General features: G+C 33.9%; 2 pseudogenes; both read left to right on the top strand.

Annotated features, from left to right (window-relative positions):
* Positions 1–9,904: 9,904 nt before the first annotated feature.
* LOC108465719 (probable polyamine transporter At3g13620) lies at positions 9,905–10,965 on the top strand (annotated as a pseudogene).
* Positions 10,966–15,046: 4,081 nt separating this feature from the next.
* Positions 15,047–16,095, top strand: LOC108465721 (probable polyamine transporter At3g13620; annotated as a pseudogene).
* The last annotated feature ends 1,272 nt before the right edge of the window (positions 16,096–17,367 follow it).

The raw sequence follows: 17,367 nt of genomic DNA on the forward strand, positions 1-17,367 counted from the left end.
GAATAGACATAATGTCTATATAATTATGCGAAAGGAATGATGAATTTATATACATGTATGTATGTGGTGATGGAAGTATTGAATGAAAGGAAAAGAGGTGAGATGTATCGAGTTGTTGATTTCGGCACTAAGTGTGCGGGTATAAACAATTGTGATCATGAGAATGGCACTAAGTGTGCGGGTTTAAAACTTGTACAGCACTAAGTGTGCGAGTTTGATCATATAGCACTAAGTGTGCGAGTTGATTATATAGCACTAAGTGTGCGGACTCACTATATGCTTTTGAATCACTATTGACACTGAGTGTGCGACACTATTGCGTTGATCACGGACAGCGGATCGGGTAAGTGCCTTGAGTTCATGGCTAATAGGCGCTATGTTTATATTTGGGGTTGAGCTTGGTAAGTTTGAACCTATGTGACAATGTAAATTGAAGTCACGTACATAAGAATTATCGTGGAATGAGTGAAAGGTCATGTAGATGTATGATTGTGACGAAAACAAAATGGTGTGTAGAAATGCTTCAAATATCCTATTGATTAGTATATGGAATGTGAATGTGTAACTTGGTATGTGATTGAATCGAAAGGTCTAAGGAACTATGGTATAGTTCGGTTTGAATGGAGTAATTAGCCTCGTTCCATTTTGTTTCATCTTGCGATAATGTTATTAATGGTTGTTAGTGCATTGCTTATGACTTACTGAGTTATATACTCATTCGGTGTTTGTTTGTCACCTATTTTAGGTTTCTTGGACTCGACTTTTTGCGTATTCGGGACCGTCATCGAAGTCATCACACCGGCTAACAACTTTTGGTATTTTCTTCGTAGTTGGTCTAGGAGTACATTTCGCATGTATAGGCTATTATGTTTTGTTTGAACTTGGTATGTAAAATTTTGAATAGCCATGCGAAAATGGCTTATAAATGTTTTGAGCATAATGTTATAACCATTTGGCATGTATATGCTCATTAAGAGGCACGAAATGTTTGGCAATGACCAGCCATTAGAATGGGTCATCATGATTATATTTTGGACTATATATGAAAAAGGGGTGGCTGAATCATAGAAACTATGTGTTAGAGAAAGTCTACCCTAGAAATAGATGCTGGCAGCAACAGTGACGTGGATGTGAAAAATCACTAAAAATAGTAGGAATGGAATTAAATAGTTAATAAATTATTTAAATGAACCTTGATGAATCTATTTTCGTATGGAAGAAACGAGACGGTCATATGAGTTGTATGTTAAGAGATATTTGGGTTTTCGTGAAACAGGGCCAGAACAGTTTCTGGATTCCCTGTTCCGACTTTGAAAATTCATTATAAATTAACCAGAGATAATTAGGAGTCATACCATATATGTATAAATTCCTCTTTGAGTCTAGTTTCTATAGAAACAAACGGCATCAGTATTGAAGCCCTGCACAGGGAGTTATTCGAGTTGTAACGCACGAAGGTCAGTGTAGTCGACCCCTGTAACATGGGAGACTTTAACTAATAAACTGTACTAATTGGCTCAACCAAAAATTCTAGAAAAAAATCTGTAGATGGAAATATGAGTCTAGTTTCAGGGAAAAATTACAAAACTGATTTTTGAGTTGTAAAACTCAAGTTATGATTTTTGAAGCGACTAGTACACAGATTGGAAGCTTGTCTGGAAAATTCTCAATAAGTGGTTTGAAGTCTGTTAACATCTCGTGTTCGACTCCGACAATTGTCTCGGGTTTGGGGTGTTACAGAAATTATCTGTTGAGTCCACTAATTATGATATACAAGTCACTAATCCATTAGGTCAAAGTGTGATGGTTAATTTAATATGTCGTAATTGTCCACTGAAAGTGAAAGGCTGTGAATTCCCTGCTGATTTGATGTTGTTACCCTTTCGGGAATTTGATATTATTCTGGGAATGGATTGGTTAACAAAACATGACGCTGTAGTGAACTGTCGAGAGAAACGGATTGATTTGAAAAATCAGACAGGAGAAATGATTTCACTGAGTTCGAAATATGAAGATAATGTCCGAATTATTTGACCTTTTCATTTCGAAGCTAATACGGAAGGGTAATGAAGCATATTTAGCTTACATTCTTGATATTCGGGATTCTGAATCAAAGTTGAAACAGTTGCCAGTTGTTAATGAATTTACTGATGTGTTTCCTGAGGAATTGCCGGGTTTACCACCAGATCGTGAAGTTGAGTTTGTGATTGATGTGATCCCGGGAACAGCTCCAATATCCGTAACACCATACAGAATGGCACCGACAGAATTAAAAGAGTTGAAGACTCAGTTACAAGAATTGTTAGATAAGGGGTTTATTAGACCGAGTACATCTCCTTGGGGTGCACCTGTTTTGTTTGTGAAAAAGAAAGATGGCTCGTTGAGATTGTGTATAGATTACAGACAGTTAAATAAGGTTACAATCAAGAACAAATATCCTTTGCCCCGCATTGATGATTTGTTCGATCAGTTGAAAGGTGCTGCTGTGTTTTCAAAAATAGATCTTCGATCTGGGTATTATCAGCTGAAAGTTAAAGAATGTGACGTGCCAAAAACTGCCTTCAGAACTCGGTATGGTCATTACGAGTTTCTGGTAATGCCATTTGGTTTAACTAATGCTCCTGCTGCATTTATGGACTTGATGAATAGAATTTTTCAACCTTATTTGGATAGATTCGTGGTTGTATTTATTGATGATATACTGATCTATTCGAAGACCGAGCCTGATCATGCACAACACTTGAGAAGTGTGTTGCAGACCTTGAGAGAGAAGCAGTTGTATGCAAAGTTCAGCAAGTGTGAATTTTGGCTATAGGAGGTTGGATTTACGGGTCATCTTTGTTTCAAATTGAAGGAATTCGAGTAGATCCAAGTAAAGTGTCGTGATGGTGAATTGGAAAACACCAAAGAACGTAATGAAGTGCGAAGTTTCTTGGGATTAGCGGGATACTACCGCCGATTTGTTAAAATTTTTCAATGATTGCCTTGCCGATGACTCGACTACTTCGAAGAATGTTGAATTTGTATGGTGCGAAAAGTGCCAACAAAGTTTTGACCAGTTGAAGAAAATGTTGACAGAAGCTCCCGTGTTAACTCAACCAGAATCAGGTCTACCATATGTTGTGTATAGTGATGCATCTTTAAATGGTTTGGGTTGTGTTTTAATGTAGTCAGGGAAAGTAGTGGCATATGCTTCTCGGCAATTAAAACCACACGAGAAAAATTACCCTACCCATGATTTGGAGTTGGCCGCGATTGTGTTTGCTTTAAAAATCTGGAGACATTATTTATATGGGGAAAACTCAGCCCACGATTTATTGGGCCGTATGAAATCATTGAAAGAATCGGTCCGGTAGCTTATAGATTGGCTTTGCCCCCGGAACTTGAAAAGATTCATAACGTGTTTCATGTGTCTATGTTGAGACGGTACAGATCAGATCTGTCACATGTAATTCCTCATACGGAAATAGAGGTCCAACTCGACATGACTTATTCAGAAGAACCGGTGAAAATTCTAGCTTGGGAAATTAAAGAGTTAAGGAACAAACAGGTACCGTTAGTAAAAGTGTTGTGGCATCGACATGGTGTGGAGGAGGCAACCTGGGAAACAGAGGAATCAATGAGATCACAATATCCGAACCTATTTTCAGGTAACAAATTTCGAGGACGAAATTTCTTAAGAGGGGGAGAATTGTAATAGCCTAAATTTTCAATGGTGTCGGAATAGTGATTCGAGATCACTAAATCTGACAAATGAGTAGAAAATATTAATAATTTAGTGAATATATGTTAAGTGTGAAGTTAGGAAAATTTTTGAAATAGCAAATAGTGTACTAGAAATAAAAAAAAATTAAATTAGAATCGGAAGCGAGATATCGAGAGTTTGAAAATTCTTAAACGAGCCATAAATATTTTTATAAATATTTATGGAGTGTTAATAAGTTAGTATTAAAGTTTCGTCAAGAAATTTTAAAGTTTCGATAGTTAATTGAATAAAAGGATTAAATTGTAACAAATGTAAAATTATGGGAAATGATTAAATAGCTTAAATGATAAAAGAAAGAGGGTTTAAAAGGAAAATAGACCCAGGTCTATTTGGGCTGGACGGCAAGGTGCATGAAATCAGCAGGAAAATTGATGAATTAAGGGCAAAATTGGAATATTGCAAAATTTACTTAATAAACTAGGACTAAAGTGGAATTATCTAGAATTCTCATTATTTTCTGCATTCTCATCAGCAAAAACACCATAGAAGGGTTTTCTTAAGCTGGTTTTTCATATTTTTACTGCAAGTAAGTTCAATTCTTGATTATTTCTTGAAATTTTGTGTTTTTATGACTTTTACAACTAGGTCCACTTGTTGAATTCATTAGTTTTGATTCTATGAAAGAAATTGAAAGTTGATATGAATATGTGCTGGAATTATATGATGATTTAGCATGGAATTAGAGTTTTAAATTGTTTATATGCTGATTTTATTGAAAGAATTGAATAGAAAGTGAATGTTTGGGATCTAAAGGTGAAAAAGTTTGAAGTTAGGGTTTTATGTGGAAATTATGAATTTAAATAATTGTGAAATAACTTATAATGTTAAGGTAAAGCATTAATTGGGAAGAATTAGCTTCATTGAGGGATTAATTGAGCAAGGACTGAATTGTATGAACTGTGAAATTTGGGGCAAAAATCGAAATCAACATTTGCACTAAAACAGTTTTGGACAGTAGCAGTAGTCTAACTTTGAAAAATCACCATAAATTGTAGAAATCGAATTAGAAGATGAAAAAATATGAAATTAAAGCTTATTGAGTCTAGTTTCTCATAGAAGAAACGGTAAGTAACGGAATTGTAGATCATGAGATATAATAGATTTTGTAAGACAATGTCAGAATGATTTCGGGATCCCCTATTCTGACTTTGAAAAATCATCAAAAATTGGAGAAAAATAATTATGGGCTTAAATTTATATTTTTAAAATCCTTAATGAGTCTATTTTCAATAGAAACAAACATGGACATCATCCGAATTCTGTACGAAGAGATAATTAATTTTTAGTGAAGAAGGGTCGGAATTGTCAGACAGCAGAATAGGGGTGAATTTAAAGAATAAACTGTACTTATTGGCTAAACCAAAAATTCTAAAAATTTTATGATAAGAAGATATATGAGTCTAGTTTCAGATAAAATTAGCGGATCCTAATTTGGAGTTCTGTAGCTAAAGATAAAAATAATCTAGTGACTATGACACTGATGGACAACATTGGAAAATACATAAGTAAACAATTAAATTATAGATAATATTACTTATAAGCGGGTTGAAGATGAAGTCAATACTGATAAATGAATGATTTTACAATGATAGATCGAGAACCCGAAGCAAGTCGAGGAAAAGAAAAAGTAGCTGATTAGTCCACGAATTTTCACAAATTTTACAAATCAACCTGTAAGTTCATAGGGTTGAAGTTTAATGATTATATGTTAATTTTATGAATTATATAATGTATGATGAAATATATTTATTGATGAATAGAAAATAAAATAACAACTTGAAAATCGAATAAATGATCAAATTGAGTGGAATGTCGGATTTGAGTACTTCGATCAAGTGACAAGTGATAAGTGGTAGCCTCACTACACTTATCGATCGATGATAAGTGACAAATGATAAGTGGTAGCTTAGCTACTCTTATCGATCGATGACAAGTGATAAGTGATAAGTGGTAGCTTTAGCTGCACTTATCTGATCAGTGACAAGTGATAAATGTGATCGGTGTAAGACCGTGACAGGACTATGATTTTAAAAAGTGATAAGTGATCATATGCAAGCCCATAGTTATACTATGGCAAAGTGAAAGTAAAGTACTCAATTTTCCTTTACCATTCCCTAATTTGGTTAAAGAATGATATATGACAAATGGGCCCAAAAGAATTAATGGAAATGGATAAGTGGTAGTGAGTTTATATAGGGAACTCACCAATGACTGTGATTGACAGGTGAACTTAATAATTGTGTATATAGTATAAGTGTATAAATATTTGGTAAGATTTATGTTTTATGCCTATGAACTTACTAAGCTTTTATAAGCTTATTTGAATGTATTCAATGTCTCTTGTAGATTGACGAGAAGTATCTGAAGGATCGGATCAACACAGAGGATCACACTATCCAGATTATCTCCGGTAGCTTTTGTAAATTTCCTTTTTGATTTATATGGCATGTATAAGGCTTGGTGATTATATAAATATTAAGACATGTTTAATGAATATACATTAAAGTAAAGAATGATGAGTAAGTTAAATAGTATAATTATAATAGAAGTATAATTTTGTATTAAATTGATTGAAATGAATTGGTTGGTTGGATTGGTCTTGGTTTTAAAAATTGCAGGGAAGGTTAGATATTTATAAAGGGGTTATATTGAGCAAAAAAAAACACTTTGGGATTTTGCGAAAATCCCTATGGTTTCGATTTAATTCTAGTCTAGTCTCGAAGTATGTTTTGGGCTTTGGAGGCCCATCTAAAGGACACCATGACATGTTTTAATAAATAAATAGTATTTAACTCGTATTAACGAAAAATTAATTCGGTAAACTCCGGTAATGCCTCCTACCCTATTCTGGCGATGAATACGGGTAAAGGGTGTTACATTATCACCAACTTGAAACTCCATTTCTTTTCGTTTCAAATCCGCATAAGATTTCTGTCTATCTGAAGCAACTTTCAAATAATCTCGAATCACTTTCACCTTTTTTTTCGGTTTCTTTTATTAAATCAACTCCATAAATCTGATTTTTCTTGAGTTCAGTCCAATACAATGGCGTCCGACATTTACGACCATATAATGCTTCATAAGGTGCCATCTTCAAACTCGTCTGATAACTATTATTATAAGCAAATTCTACCAATGGTAAGTACTTTTCCCAACTATCTTGAAATTCCAATACGCAACATTTGAGCATGTCTTCAAGAATATGAATTACTCTCTCTGATTGTCCATCAGTTTGTGGATGAAAGGCAGTGCTGAAATTTAACTTTGTACATAATGCCTCTTGCAACTTTTTCAAAAACCGTGAGGTAAACCTCGGATCTCTATCTGAAATAATCGATAATGGTATTCCGTGTAATCTAACAATTTCTCTAATATACAGTTCAGCCAACTTGTTAAGAGAATAATCCGTTCGTACCGGGATAAAATGAGCCGACTTAGTTAATCTGTCAACTATTACCCAGATGGCATCTTTCTTTCCCGGAGTAAATGGCAATCCTGAAACAAAATCCATAGTAATCCGATCCCATTTCCATTCGGGAACCATAATAGGTGGAGTAATCTCGAAGGTACTTGGTGTTCACTTTCACTGTTGACAAATTAAGCATTTGGACACAAACTCGATATATCTCTTTTCATTCCATTCCACCAATACATTTTCTTCAAGTCATTATACATTTTCGTACTACCCGGATGAATCGAGAAATAACCACTATGTACTTCCTGTAGGATCTTTTGAATCAATTCCTCATTCTTTGGTACACAAATCCGATCTTTAAACATTAAGCACCCATCAGAACCAATTCTAAAATCTGACTCTGTATCAACTTCACACTGTTTTCTCTTGGCTTGCAAATCTTGATCATCTTTTTGAGCTTCGGAAATATCTTGTAAAAACTTCGGTTTTACTCTTAGCTCTGCTAGAATCGAACCATCATCTGACACTTTCAACTGAGTGTTCATAACTCTCAAAGCAAACAACAACTTTCTACTTAAAGCATCGGCAGCCACATTCGCTTTTCCCGGATGATAATCAATAACAAGCACATAATCTTTCAATAACTCCAACCATCTTCGCTGTCTCAAATTCAAGTCTTTTTGTGACATCAAGTATTTAAGACTTTTGTGATCGGTATATACTCGGCACTTTTCACCATACAAATAATGTCGCCAAATCTTCAAAGCAAACACCACTGCAGCCAATTCCAAATCGTGAGTAGGATAATTCCTCTCATGAGGTTTTAACTGCCTCGAAGCATAAGCCACCACTTTTCCTTCTTGCATGAGCACACATCCCAAACCATTTAGAGAAGCATCACTATACACCACAAATTCTTTACCTGATTCGGGTTGTATCAACACCGGTGCTTGATTAATAACTTTTCAATTCTTGAAACTCTATTGACATTCTTCCGTCCATTCAAATTTAACATCCTTTCGGAGTAGTCTAGTCATAGGAGCCGCAATTATAGAAAATCCATTTACAAACCGCCGATAATACCCAGCTAGCCCCAAGAAACTTCTAACTTCAGTTACATTTTTCGGTGGTTTCCAATCAACAATGGCTGAAATTTTACTAGGATCAACCCATATACCATCACCTGAAACAATATGACCCAAAAATCCAACTTCCCGGAGCCAAAATTCACTTTTACTAAACTTAGCATACAGCTGCTTATCTCTCAAAGTTTGCAAAACTATCCTCAAATGCTCAGTATGCTCTGTCTCATCTTTTGAATAAATTAAAAAATCATCATCTATAAACACCACAACAAATCTGTCCAAGTATGGCCGAAATATGCGATTCATTAAATCCATAAACACAGCAGAAGCATTTGTCAACCCGAATGGCATAACTAAAAATTCATAATGACCGTACCTTGTTCTAAAAGCAGTTTTAGCACATCTGACTCTTTTTCTCGCAGCTGATAATACCCAGATCTCAAGTCAATCTTTGAAAACCATGTCGCTCCTTTTAGCTGATCAAACAAATCATCAATTCTTGGCAATGGAGACTTGTTTTTGATTGTCACCTTGTTTAACTGCCGATAATTAACACACAACCTCATAGAACCATCCTTCTTTTCACAAATAACACGGAGCACCCCAAGGTGAAAACTTCGGTCTCACAAAACCTTTATCACCAACTCTTGCAATCGCAACTTTAATTCCTTCAATTCTGCTGGTGCCATTCTATACGGAGCAATCGAAATCGAGTCTGTTCGGTATCAAATCAATACCAAATTCTACTTCCCGATGGAGGCAAACCCGGCAATTCTTCCGAAATACGTCCGCAAATTCACACACAACCGGCACTGATTCAACTTTATTTTCAACTTCTTTTGTATTAATTACATACGCCAAATAAGCTTCATAACCCTTTCTCAGATATCTTTGAGCAGACATTGAAGAAATCACACTAGGCAATGCCTCGATTTATCTGATTCAACCCGCAGAGTTTCACCATTTTCACACTTTAATTCTATAACCTTTTCTTTGCAATTTATTTTAATAACTAAATGACCAAAATACCCTTACTACTAAACTTTCCAAAAATTCCTTCCATGTCCTAATTTTGTCCATGAACTTAAAATTGGTCAAATTGCTATTTAAGACCTCCTCATTAATATTCCAAAACAATTTCATACTAAAAACTTCTAAAATGCAAATTTTGCAACTTATTCAATTTAGTCCCTAACTTTAAATTAAAATCATTATGCCCAAAATTTCTTCACGAAATCTTCACACAATTATGCATTCATATCATAAACCTCAAAATAATTATAAAATAATTCTTTCTATCTCGGATTTGTGGTCACGAAACCACTATTCCGATTAGGCCCTAATTCGGGATATTACAAGAGGACCAAAAGCAAACAATTGAAATTCATTTCCGAATTGATTTTCCAATTTGTTTCTTGTAACAAATTGACAGCACAGCTGTTATGACCGTCGTCCTTTTAAGCACCCTGTGTGCACTGAGTCTGTCACTCTGTTATGAAAATACAGTAGCATTTTCTCATCCCTTCTTCCTTCTCTCTCTCTCTCTCTTATTTCTCCTTCTTCCTTCTATTCTCTCTCCTCTCTTCTTCTCTTCTTCAGCATGGACGAAGAAAATCTTGGCCACCCATCTGAACAACCCCCCAACTACGCAAAAAATTGACTCTGATCCCTCTAATTTTCCTCACTCTTTTTTGAAGTTGCCGCCGGTCCCTATGGAGAAGAGCCGGTAATCCAGGCTGCGGGACCCCTCTTGGCCCTTCTGGGCTTCCTCCTCTTTCCTTTATCTGGAGCGTCCCTGAAGCTTTCTTAACGACTGAGCTTTCTACTACTTTTCATGGTAATGGAGGCTTCGTTATTTGGGCTGAACGTGCGTTCGGTCCATTCTGTGGGTCCCTGATGGGATCTTTGAAGTTCTTGAGTGCTGTCATTAACATCGCACTTTCCCGTTCTCTGCGTGGACTACTTGGAGAAGATCATTCATCCTTTGGAGTCGGGGTGGCCTCGCCACATCTCTATTTTGATTTCCACACTGGTATTATCTTTTGTAAACTATACCGAATTAGCCATCGTTGGTTGGGCTTCAGTTTTGCTAGGCGTTATTTCGCTTTCGCCTTTCGTTATAATGTCTCTCATAGCAATGCTCATGATCCAACCCCATAGATGGCTGAGTTTAGGTCCGAAAGGTGTGAAAAGAGATTGGCATTTGTTCTTTAACACGCTATTCTGGAATTTCAACTTTTGAGAAGTAGATAATCCCCAGAAGACGTTTCCTCGAGCTCTACTTGTGGCAGTGGTTTTCACTTGCTTAGCCTACCTGGTTCCACTATTCGCGGTTATTGGGGCTGTTTCTATGGATCAACGTGATTGGGGTGCGGATTTCATCTTGACGTTGCTTGAGATGATTGCGAGCAAGTGGCTTAAAGTGTGGATGGAAGTCGGTCTTTGTTTTATCGCGATTGGCTTATTTGAAGCTCAACTAAGCATTGTACTTATCAAGCTGGAGGGAATGGCAAATTTAGCCATCCTGCCCAAGCTTTTTGCTAGCAGATCCAAATGGTTCAGCACTCCTTGGGTGGGGATACTGCTTTCAACTTTGATCACAATTGGAATGTCGTATATGGATTTCACTGATATCATATCCTCCGCAAATTTCCTGTACGGTTTAGGGATGCTTTTTGGAGTTTTCTTCTTTTGTTTTGTTGAAATATTTTGGTTAATTCTGTTCGTTAACCGAATTAACTAAAATTTATGTTTTTTTTATTAAAACAAGTATAAAACATGTCAAACAAATACATTTAAATTAACCGAAATATTTGTTTTTATCTTGAATGTTAATCAAATTAATCGAAATTTTATGTCTTGAAACACTACAAGTCTTGTAAGTAATACATAATTAACACAAAACATTAATTATTAAGTTTGGTTAATTACCCAATTTTGAACCAAATTAGTCGATAACCAAAATTCCAAAAAAATAATTAATCAACCTCCGATTGAATTAAATTCGGTCACCAATCGATTAACCTAATTAGATCGTTTTGACCAATTAATTCGATTTTAACTGAAATTTGAACACTCCTAAATTAGCCACCAACTTTACTAAAAATTAACAAATGACTAACTTTTAAAACAAAAAAAGTAATTCAATTTATTTTAAAAATAAAATAAAAATTCACTTGCACGAAATTTTAATTAACAATTTAATTTTTATTACTTTATCAATAGTTATTATTTAAAAATCATTGCTTAAATATTTAAAATTTTAATATATATTTAAAACTTCACATAGAAAAATTGTTCTTGCACGTATAATGGATCCCATAAAGCTCACAATAAAGACAACATACCTTAAAATAATTCCTTGATTTTGCTTTTGTTGATGGTCCATCTATCATGATTTAACAAATAGGTGAAGTATATTATAGACCTATCTAATTCCATTCAAAACCAAATATCATGTATGTTTTAATATTTATATAATATTTGTATATTCATCTTATATTAATATTGTTTTATCGTATTTAAAATTTTAAAAATAGTTAATATAAAATTTGATATCTGAATTTAATTTAGTTTTAATGTTCAATTTGATACTCAAATCAAATGACATCATGTGGCCTTATGAATATTTGACATGTATTAGACATTGAAGCTAAACTTAAGTATTTAAATGGGACAAAGAAAAACTTAAATAATATCAAATTAAAAATATTTTGGTATCAAATTGATCAATAAAACTAAATTTGTACCAAATTAAATATCGAAATCAAATTTAAATACAAAATAATATATTAACCCTTTTAAAAATATAATATTTTTGGAAGATGTCAAACTAGCATCGTGTATTTAAATACAAAATAATATATTACCCCTTGGACAAGTAATTTCATAATTCATTTTCATAATTTGAAAAACATGGCACGCTGCCTTTCATGAGAAAGGATGATTAAAGATCATGAAGAAAAATAAAATGACATGTCAAAATTTAAATATCAAGCTTGCTGCATTTTTACAATCTACAACTTTTTCAAGTGAGCTCCCATGATGTTTGTAATGCATGTAACCAAAGGGCATACCTTTATAACAAGCGATTGAGTTGGCATAAACATTTGTAAACATCAGTCTAATGCTGTTTGTATAACTAAAAAAACTTTAAAAACATACAAAATAGGAGTAGCAATGAAGAAAAATATAGACTTTTAACCCAAAAGTAAACACACACACACCATAAAGTTCGAGTAAATCAAGCCATGTCTTCAAAAGAGAAAACCAAACAATTTCGAATTCCTAAAAGAAACATGGTAACACGGGAACAAGCATGACATTTCTAGCTCTTCACATTGAATAAATAAACAATAAAATCAACTCAACTCAACATAAACATTATATATAACTAAAAACAAACAAATAAAACTATAAGCAAGAGGAAAGGGGCAAGCAATCAAGGAGTTTGAATCCCAAGCTCTTGACCTCATTTTAGGCATGAAGGTAGTGTGATCCCATGGCAAACGAAAGAAAGCCAGCACAACATAAATAACTATTAGGAGGATTATTAGAGCAACCCTGCAATCTGCAAAGCAAGTTAGTGAGAGATAAATTCATCTAATCCTAGTACCTCAAAGCTTCACACAAGCATCAATAACAACCGAATCAAAGGACAAAAATCGTTATAGCGGATTGTTCAACTTGGAGTCCATAATGCTCAACAATTATCTCAAGCAAAGTCGCCAACTTTGATTGAGAATGATACCTGCAGATATGCGGTCATCACTATACTATAGAAATAAAAGGCGCAAAACTCACATTTTCTATATTATGTTTTTTTAGTAAACAAGAGCACGTTTGGGGTCAAGAAGTTGAAAATGAAATTAGGAGAAACCTTCAATAAGAAAAATTAATTAGCATAATAGAATTCTTGGCATTTGACCATTTTGACTAGAGGACCAAAAGCAAACAATTGAAATTCATTTCCGAATTGATTTTCCAATTTGTTTCTTGAAACAAATTGACATGACAAATTGTAATGATCGTCGTCCTTTTAAGCAACTTTGTGTCTTGTTGAGTGCATCACTCATTACGAAAATACTGATACCATTTACATTATGAAAATACAGATTACCATTTTCCCATCCTTCTTCCTTCTCTTTCTAAGTTTGGGGTCAAGAAGTTGAAAATGAAATTAGGAGAAACCTTCAATAAGAAAAATTAATTAGCATAATAGAATTCTTGGCATTTGACTATTTTGTCTAGAGGACCAAAAGCAAACAATTGAAATTCATTTCCGAATTGATTTATCAATTTGTTTCTTGAAACAAATTGACAAATGACAAATTGTAATGACCGTCGTCCTTTTAAGCAACTGTGTCTTGTTGAGTCATCACTCTATTCACGAAAATACAGTTCCATTTCTGTTATGAAAATACAGTACCATTTTCCCATCCCTTCTTCCTTCTCCCTCTAAGTTTGGGGTCAAGAAGATGAAAATGAAATTAGGAGAAACCTTCAATAAGAAAAATTAATTAGCATAATAGAATTCTTGGCATTTGACCATTTTGACTAGAGGACCAAAAGCAAACAATTGAAATTCATTTCCGAATTGATTTTCCAATTTGTTTCTTGAAACAAATTGACAGCACAGCTGTAATGACCGTCGTCCTTTTAAGCAACCGATTGTCTTATTGCAATCACATCACTCTATTTAAATCTGATTCCATTTACATTATGAAAATACAGTACCATTTTCCCATCCCTTCTTCCTTCTCCCTCTAAGTTTGGGGTCAAGAAGATGAAAATGAAATTAGGAGAAACCTTCAATAAGAAAAATTAATTAGCATAATAGAATTCTTGGCATTTGACCATTTTGACTAGAGGACCAAAAGCAAACAATTGAAATTCATTTCCGAATTGATTTTCCAATTTGTTTCTTGAAACAAATTAAAGACAATTGTCATGACCGTAAATCCTTTTAAGCAACTTGTGTAATGCTTGAGTCTCATCACTCTATTTAAAATCTGAGTTCCATTTACATTATGAAAATACAGTACCATTTTCCCATCCCTTCTTCCTTCTCCCTCTAAGTTTGGGGTCAAGAAGATGAAAATTAAATTAGGAGAAACCTTCAATAAGAAAAATTAATTAGCATAATAGAATTCTTGGCATTTGACCATTTTGACTAGAGGACCAAAAGCAAACAATTGAAATTCATTTCCGAATTGATTTTCCAATTTGTTTCTTGAAACAAATTGACAAAGACAAATTGTAATGACCGTTGTCCTTTTCAAAGAACTTTGTGTGTGCGCTGAGTCATTACTACTATTTAAAATACTGATACCATTTCATTATGAAAATACAGTACCATTTTCCCATCCCTTCTTCCTTCTCTCTCTATGTTTGGGGTCAAGAAGATGAAAATGAAATTAGGAGAAACCTTCAATAAGAAAAATTAATTAGCATAATAGAATACTTGGCATTTGACCATTTTGACTAGAGGACCAAAAGCAAACAATTGAAATTCATTTCCGAATTGATTTTCCAATTTGTTTCTTGTAACAAATTGACAGCACAGCTATAATGACCGTCGTCCTTTTAAGCACCCTGTGTGCGCTGAGTCTGTCACTCTGTTATGAAAATACAGTAGCATTTTCTCATCCTTTCTTCCTTCTCTCTCTATCTTATTTCTCCTTCTTCCTTCCATTCTCTCTTCTCTCTTCTTCTCTTCTTCAGCATGGACGAAGAAAATCTTGGCCACCTATCTGAACAACCCCCCAACCACGCAAAAAATTGACTCTGATCCCTCTAATTCTCCTCATCTATTTTGAAGTTGCCGGCGGTCCCTATGGAGAAGAGCCGCAGTCAGTCATGGACCCCTCTTGGCCCTTCTGGGCTTCCTCTTCTTTCCTTTTTATCTGGAGCGTCCTTGAAGCTCTCATCACGGCTGAGCTTTCTACTACTTTTCATGGTAACGGAGGCTTCGTTATTTGGGCTGAACGTGCGTTCGGTCCATTCTGTGGGTTCCTGATGAGATCTTTGAAGTTCTTGAGTGGTGTCATTAACATCGCAGACTTTCCGTTCTGCGTGGACTACCGGAGAAGATCATTCATCCTTTGGAGTTGGGGTGGCCTCGCCACATCTCTATTTTGATTTCCATGCTGGTATTATCTTTTGTAAAATATACCGGATTAGCCATCGTTGGTTGGGCTTCAGTTTTGCTGGGCGTTATTTCGCTTTCGCCTTTTGTTATAATGTCTCTCATAGCAATGCCCAAGATCCAACCCCATAGATGGCTGAGTTTAGGTCCGAAAGGTTTGAAAAGAGATTGGCATTTGTTCTTCAACACGCTTTTCTGGAATTTCAACTTTTGGGAAGTAGATAATCCCCAGAAGACGTTTCCTCGAGCTCTGTTTGTGGCAGTGGTTTTCACTTGCTTAGCCTACTTGGTTCCACTATTCGCGGTTATTGGGAAATTTCCGTGGATCAACGTGATTGGGGTCTGGATTTCATCTTGTGTTGCTGAAATGATTGCGAGCAAGTGGCTAAAAGTGTGGATGGAAGTCGGTCTTTGTTTTATCGTGATTGGCTTATTTGAAGCTCAACTAAGCATTTGTGCTTATCAAGCTGGAGGAATGGCAAATTTAGCCATCCCGCTTAAGCTTTTGCTAGCAGATCCAAATGGTTCAACACTCCTTGGGTGGGGATCTGCTTTCAACTTTGATCACAATTGGAATGTCGTATATGGATTTCATCGATATCATATCCTCCGCAAATTTCTGTACGGTTTAGGGATGCTTTTGGAGTTTTCTTCTTTTATTTGGTTGAAATATTTTGGTTAATTACATTAGTTAACGAATTAACTGAAATTTATGTTTTTTTTGTTAAAACAAGTATAAAACATGTCAAACAAATATATTTAAATTAACCGAAATATTTGTTTTTATCTTGAATGTTAATCAAATTAATCGAAATTTTATGTCTTGAAACACTACAAGTCTTGAAAGTAATACATAATTAACACAAAACATTAATTATTAAGTTTGGTTAATTACCCAATTTTGAACCAAATTAGTCGATAACCAAAATTCCAAAAAAATAATTAATCAACCTCCGATTGAATTAAATTCGGTCACCGATCGATTAACCTAATTAGATCATTTTGACCAATTAATTCGATTTTAACTGAAATTTGAACACTCCTAAATTAGCCACCAACTTTTTAAAAATTAACAAATGACTAACTTTTAAAACAAAAAAGTAATTCAATTTATTTTAAAAATAAAATAAAAGTCACTTGCATGAAATTTTAATTAACAATTTAATTTTTATTACTTTATCAATAGTTATTATTTAAAAATCATTGCTTAAATATTTAAAATTTTAATATATATTTAAAACTTCACATAGAAAAATTGTTCTTGGCACGTATAATGGATCCCATAAAGCTCACAATAAAGACAACATACCTTAAAATAATTCCTTGATTTTGCTTTTGTTGATGGTCCATCTATCATGATTTAACAAATAGGTGAAGTATATTATAGACCTATCTAATTCCATTCAAAACCAAATATCATGTATGTTTTAATATTTATATAATATTTGTATATTCGTCTTATATTAATATTGTTTTATCGTATTTAAAATTTTAAAAATAGTTAATATAAAATTTGATATCTGAATTTAATTTAGTTTTAATGTTCAATTTGATACTCAAATCAAATGACATCATGTGGCCTTATGAATATTTGACATGTATTAGACATTGAAGCTAAACTTAAGTATTTAAATGGGACAAAGAAAAACTTAAATAATATCAAATTAAAAATATTTTGGTATCAAATTGATCAATAAAACTAAATTTGCACCAAATTAAATATCGAAATCAAATTTAAATACAAAATAATATATTAACCCTTTTAAAAATATAATATTTTGGAAGATGTCAAACTAGCATCGTATATTTCAATACAAAATAATATATTACCCTTGGACAAGTAATTTCATAATTCATTTTCATAATTTGAAAAACATGGTACCCTTTCATGAGAAAGGATGTTTAAAGATCATGAAGAAAAATAAAATGACATGTCAAAATTTAAATATCAAGC

This window comes from Gossypium arboreum, chromosome 5 (genome assembly GCF_025698485.1).
Source record: "Gossypium arboreum isolate Shixiya-1 chromosome 5, ASM2569848v2, whole genome shotgun sequence".
Lineage (NCBI taxonomy): Eukaryota > Viridiplantae > Streptophyta > Magnoliopsida > Malvales > Malvaceae > Gossypium > Gossypium arboreum.